At 39.0% G+C, this 6877-nt stretch overlaps 1 non-coding gene across 1 annotated transcript; it reads right to left on the bottom strand.

Moving 5' to 3' along the window:
• Nucleotides 1-5347: 5347 nt before the first annotated feature.
• Trnav-aac (transfer RNA valine (anticodon AAC)) lies at nt 5348-5420 on the bottom strand. Its single transcript has one exon. It is a non-coding gene; the product is annotated as a tRNA-Val (tRNA).
• Nucleotides 5421-6877: the final 1457 nt, after the last annotated feature.

Below are 6877 nucleotides of genomic sequence, written 5' to 3'. Positions count from 1 at the left end.
TCAGTCGTTCGAAAGAAGGCACATAATCAATACAGGAACTATTAGTGTGAATAAAATGCTCTGTGACAACAAATAAGAATGCTCACATTGAAATATTGATAGTTACTCTGTAATAATTTACCATCAGGTGATCCGTCTGCTCGTTTGCCCCCTATCCACAGATTAGAGAGCACGTCTACCATAAAATAAGAATTTACTCTTTTTTGTAATAGATTTTAAAAGAACCATAATGGTTAGCAGTCTATCAATACCAAGGACGTTACAGCTCACAAGACACAACCTGACTTCATTTTTATACTTCCTAGTATTTTTTCAATATCCAAAAAAGCCCTTGCATTTTTCCTATCCCAAAATTGGCACCTTAAATTCCATTTCCAATTTTGTCGGGCTATTTGCTCGCCTGTGTGCACCGGGCCTAACCCCAGGCGTGTAGGTCGGGCGTTAACGCTTCTCTGGACACGTTAATTGAAAGTGGATTGGAGGTGACAGTGTAGAACGGGCTTTACATTTATTTTTTCAAGGTTTCGCAGTTGAAAGTCAAAGGTTCATTTTTCATCGCGTGTAACTTTAACGATGATGGTAATAGCAGTTTATTTTATAGAAGACTAGCTTTCCGCCCGCGGCTTCGCCCGCGTGGAATTTTGTCTGTCACAGAAAAACTTTATCGCGCGCGTCCCTGTTTCAAAAACCGGGATAAAAACTATCCTATGTTCTTTCCCGGGACTCAAACTATCTCTATGCCAAATTTCATCAAAATCGGTTGCGAGGTTTAAGCGGGAAAGCGTAACAGACAGACAGACAGACAGAGTTACTTTCGCATTTATAATATTAGTTGGGACTAGCGGCCGGCCGCGACCTCGTACGCGTGGATCCCGTTTTACCCCCTTAGGGGTAGAGTTTCGTAAAATCCTTTCTTAGCGGATGCCTACGTCATAACATCTACCTGCAGGCCATATTTCAGCCCGATCCGTCCAGTGGTTTGGGCTGTGCGTTGATAGGTCACTATGTCAGTCAGTCAGTCAGTCAGTCAGTCAGTCAGTCAGTCAGTCAGTCAGTCAGTCACCTTTGAGTTATAAATATTTAGACTTGAAGATAAGTTTCTACTGTAAATACTAAGTTCACTATGTCTTGTGTAATCGAACTTTACATGGTAGCTAAGTGGTCGTGAAAGCTGCATTGAGCTATCTTAACGGGAGGTTTGGCAGCGCGGTATCTATGACACAATACAAGGTATATTATGCACTATACGCGAGTGAGCCATTTCAAGGGTGTTATAATAACCTTAACGTAACTTTGTTGTACTCGTATGTATAGGAGTTGACTCCAAAAGTCGGGTACATTGGCCAATGGCCATCCTCAAGACTTCTGATGCTCTCCAATCCGACTAGGAGTTGAAATGGAATAGAACCGGCGGTAGAGTGGACCCCTTGAAACACTGTGTAAACTCGACAAAATAAAATATAACTGCGGAACCATGAAATGTAAGAGAGTCACACTTGTCCTGTTTTTCTATCTAGCTTCAAAGGCATTTTGTTGTGGACCTTGATTGTAACGTTTCATACATTCTGAATATCGTTGACTGTAATAGTAATTAAAAGGGCGTCTGTAGTGTCATTCATTGGTTTGGAATTAGATTCATCATTCGTTTATTGGTAGGGTTACACAAAAGGGCGCAAGGAAATGTATGTAGTTTAAAGTTTTGTGCTGAAGAGAAAACACTATAGTGATAATTTTTGGATAAGTATGTCGCAATCAATCGATGATAAAATGAAAATTAGTTACTAGTTAGGTAACCTATTAATATTATTTCGTATTTTTTCCGTTTACAATGTTTTATGAAAAGTTCTTATAACACTTATGATCTTATTGTAATTTATACGTTCTTTCATCTTCATGAGAATGTAAGTCAAGAAAATTCATGTAAAGGATTCTAGAAAAACACGTATTTTTGACGAAAGCAATTTCCGAGCCTGAGCACTCGAGTTACCTTGAGTCTTTGATGAAAAAAATCCTGATCGACGTAAAGACGTAACACGTCTCATTTCTCCCTAAAACAGTGTAACAATATTCTAGTAACATCATAATACGGGCCCGGAGCGCTTAAGCCTGGTTCCCACCAATGCGGAGCGATGCGGAGCGGAGCAGATAAGTTTTTGAATTACCAATCAGATTCCATTATTTGCACATCTACACTCCGCTCCGCTTCGGTGGAAATGGATTGAGCGGAGAAGACTAAGTGTCGGGCGCACTTGTTTTTCTATAGAATTTGACAGGGGCGGCGGCGGCACGGCGCTGTGCGGAGAAGAGCGGAGCGGTCGGGAGATGTGCAGAGAGGTGTGGTAGGTAACCGAAACTTTTGAATATCCGAAACAAAAAAATATCCGAAACCGTAACCGTAACCGATTCGAAAGTTTCGGATAGTTTCGGATGTAGGCAGTTTAATATTTTTTTGTACAGCACTTATAAATGTAAAGGCATAACAGCCTGATTTACCTTTATAATGCCATCTAGTACCAATTTTTATTATTTTATTACTTTTTATTCGATGTAAAGTGTGCAGCCATGAATGAACCGTGTTGGACAACTATTGCAAATTGCATTCTAAACAACAGATGTCCGTAACCGTAACCGAAACTTTCGGATATCCGAAATAAAAAAATATCCGTAACCGTAACCGAAACCGGTATAATAATATTCCTATACCTATCCGTAACCGTATCTATAACCGAAACTACATATCCATAACATCCCTAAGCAATAGACTGACAGCTGACAGCTACGCACAGCTCACACATCTCCTCCCGTCTCCGCAACGATCCGCCTTGGTAGAAATAGTTTCGCCGCACATTTCCTCTCGTCTCCGCACCGCTCCGCTATGGTGGAAACCGGACCTTAACGCGTCCTCAAAATGACATTTTACACAAAAATGTGTCGCTACACGAGATTCAATGTTCACGCGCGAGCCCGTTGTCTCTTGGAAGATGATCTTGGACTCAAGCCAGGGGAAATTGGAGGTTCGTCGCAGATTTTGGGGATTCGATTGGTCTGAGATTGTGATTGGGCACGTGCTAAACAAACAAGCATATTGGCAGTTCGGCAGTGCTTTAAAAAGCACCTTGCTGATAATGCAGGTTTTTGTCTTTTCTTGGTATTAGGCTTGTGTCTTGCAAAGAAAAAGAAAAATCTATAATTTAGTAAAGCTTTGTATTTGTGCTTCAGTACTCGTATTTATAAAATACTTATAGATTTCTAAAACAGGCTTACACTTTAAAGATATTTTATGGCAAACAATATTCTGCAAATTCGATTAGTGGGCACGGAATAAGTATTTTAAAGTGTATGTTTTTATAATAAAGTAAAAATGAGTTCCTTAATGTCATCTCATGTAAGCACAGACTTTATAGCTAGCATTCCTGGATATAAGCTAAGTTTTGATGGCACTAAAGTTACATTTTATAACCCTCTCAACTCTCGAGACGTCATGTCATGTAACTAACTTAACACTTTATTTAAACAAAGTACGTACGTGCTTGAATAGCTTTAACAACTTATGTATACCTAAGAAAAGCCATTAATTGCATTAAAATGTTAGGGCACTGATTGCATAGTGGTTCGAAACAAAAAAACTGTAGCTCGAGTATTTTCATTTTACAACAATTAGCTTACCCGGCAAACTTCATATCGCTTATGTCCATCAGAAATAATTTAGAAATCTTATGGTGCAAGATTTTGTCTAATGGTCCAGTGGTTTTGAAGCTTTAAACACTTGAACAATCAATCAAATCTTTCCTCTTTATAATGTTAGTGAGGAAGTACCGTTAGAATAACTTTAACACCATACGTATCTGTCTGGTACATGCATATTTTAGTCATTACTTGCATTAAAATGTTAAAGTAATGCTTGCACAGTGGTTAGCATTCTAAAAAAAGTATGATCGCGTTTTTCCACATTTTGCGCCAAAACCCTCGGGCCACCGAATCGCTATCCATTCTGTTCGCTTCTATTCGCGTGGCAAAATGAGATATCAGTGGATATTGAATGACGGGCAACTGCGATATAAGCCTTCGCCCCTTTTTGCGCAACAAAGGCCTTAGGAACTCACCACTGTGCAATACGGATATAAATTGTATTGTTCGCTCGGATTAAAGATAATAAACAGTTTGTTCCGCTGAAACGGTTTTAGTTCGGGTTTTTCCTTTTATTGAGGTTATGAAGATTTGCGGGCGGGATGGGATGGGATATATTTTGTGCAATAACAATAATGTAAACATTTTATTGCTCACATTGAAAAGCGGTGGTGATAAGGTTCCTTACACAATATGGTGACTTTTGTTTGATAAGGAGATATTCAGCCGCTCCGCAAGCCTGATATTGAATGACTAGGTAGATGATGTTTACCAGCTATGAGTATAATGACATAAATTGACACAGTAATATCGGGGTGTTCTTACACATGTGTAAGAAGTAGGAAATCAGACTAAAGTTGGTAGAGAATTAGAGAGGACATAAAATCAGTCTTAATAATATATTGTGAGTGAACGAACTTAGACAGCAAAATCATGAATTTCTAGAAACTTTTTTATCCACTTTTTTCTACTTGACCTGATGGAAAGTGATGATCAGGCTGAAGGTGAAAACAAGCTTCACACGGAATTTTCAACAACAGAAGGTTATCTTACCTCCTAACACCGAAACACAGCAATGCTGTTAACATTGTTGTTATGGTAGGTAAATTATAGATGATGGTAGGTAGCCAGCTAGACACCGATCAAACCGAGCAGGTATGGACAAAGCTCTCGCCTGGTGGGTCATACCTTTTGTTCAAGTCCTTTCGCTCGCTCCGCTTACCGCTCAGCTCAAGCCCCCACCTTCACATTTTCCGCCATGACAGCCTGGTTTGACGAGGGTGTGCCACGGGAGCTTGTTAGCGGACGATTATTTAGTGGATCCCACTTTATCAGTATTAATTTACACGGTCATTGCGTAATCTTATATTTTATAAGAGACAAGTACTTAAGAAAAGGATACAGTAGAAACGTATTATGACATGTTAGCGTAATAAACACCAGATTTTACAGCATGTAATAAACCGATCTCTAGGAGATCGAATCAGACATGAGGAGATCCGTAAGCCCAATGCATATCAGAAAACGATGATGATGATGATGAATAAACCGATCTAAAAAGGGTGACATTACGGTTTTAGTGCTATGAAAAACGTTGTTGTATTTGATAAGCTCCAAAATTATTGAATTTCTCGAATAAAGTTTTTTTTTTTACATATTATTATAAGCAATATGTCTCTACAAGGTATGTATAAAATAGATACCGAAATGACAAAAAGTATGTTTCCGCCCGGGATCGAACCGGGGGCCTTCTGCGTGTTAGGCAGATGTGATAACCGCTACACCACGGAAACTTGAATGTATTGGTCCGATTTACGCACCGCGTTTTTTTTATCGCTGACTTGTTTATTTCTGTTTACTTTCACATGCGAGGTGTGACCTTAAGACCGCTGTATGTGCAAATAACTACATAATCGAAAGTAAATGACCACTAGGAACTACAGTCATTGAATACCTATAGACCCAAAGGCACTCTTATTATTACTAAGAATAAGCGCAAATTTGGCAGGGCAACTGTTACTTAGGTCCATCATGGTCTTCAAGTATATGCAAATCGGACTTCGCATTATTGTTAAAAAATCCTATTTAATACAACTACGTGGAATGCCTTAGCATAGCTTGTTCTGACGTTCTTGTATAAAATAAGATTACTTTTATTGTAGGCTTCCTGTTATCTATCAGTAATATCATTAATAAAAATTATCAATCTTACTTCTATCGAACTACAAACTTGATCTTCACTTGTTGGATTTTATTAGCGGTCAAGCTGTAGATCCTGGCTACACAGGAGTTGCAGCGGTGGGAACGATAGGTCGGAATAGTAGTGTATATCGAACTAGTTTTATGTAGGTAGATGCACCCACACATTAACTTTATCACTGTATAAATATTGTATACTTTGGAACTAACTGACCGTCCGATAATACAACCACTGGTTTACTGAAATAGTAATTATCACGATCCAATATTGGTTAGCTAACAAACCTTCATAAATTGTTCAAAGTTGATCTTTCAGTTCGGCCGGTAGTGACAGCCCGTAACGAGGGTACCCTACGGATGATTAGTTGACTTTTATACTTGATCCAGGCCTGTTCATCTCCGCGAGTTTACATCGAAAGCAAAACACGCACGATTGCCCCCTACAAGAGTACTATTCGACAAGGCCTCACATACGAGCGAACATTGACTCACGCACGCGTATTCTTGTGTATGATGGAAAAAAATAAAGAAAATGGTGTACTAAATACTGTGCAGTATTTAACTGCCTAAATAATAATAAAAACACAGAATGTATTTTTTTAAGTTGCCTGAAGACACTGAGAGGTAAATAAGTAGTTAATATTATTCATGATAATTCATGCTAAATCATGTATTTCCTCCGCCATTTTCTGCAGATTGGCACCTCACGTCACATCATTTTACCGAAGTCAGCCCTATAGCTTCGGCGCAGTACCGATCACTGACGTTTGTCAACAAAACTTCTGACAAACTTGCTTGACTCTTGAGACAAGCTAAATTACACCATATTGTTAATGACATTGAGCGTACATTTTTTTAAATACCTTCGCGAAGTAAAACTTCTGTACGTAGTACTTATTATTATTCTGTGCTTGATCCCTTATAAGTACATGGATAGAGATATGACATGCGCAGGTGAAGATCTGTGGCTTCATATAGGGTGTTAGGTAAATGGGTATTTGAGCCGACACTAGCCCATGTCAACATTGGCATATAAATGGCATTGTGAAGT

This window comes from Ostrinia nubilalis, chromosome 1 (genome assembly GCF_963855985.1).
Source record: "Ostrinia nubilalis chromosome 1, ilOstNubi1.1, whole genome shotgun sequence".
NCBI classification, from domain to species: domain Eukaryota; kingdom Metazoa; phylum Arthropoda; class Insecta; order Lepidoptera; family Crambidae; genus Ostrinia; species Ostrinia nubilalis.
Note: the sequence above shows the minus strand (reverse complement) of the source record. Positions and strands in the feature narration are given on the sequence as shown.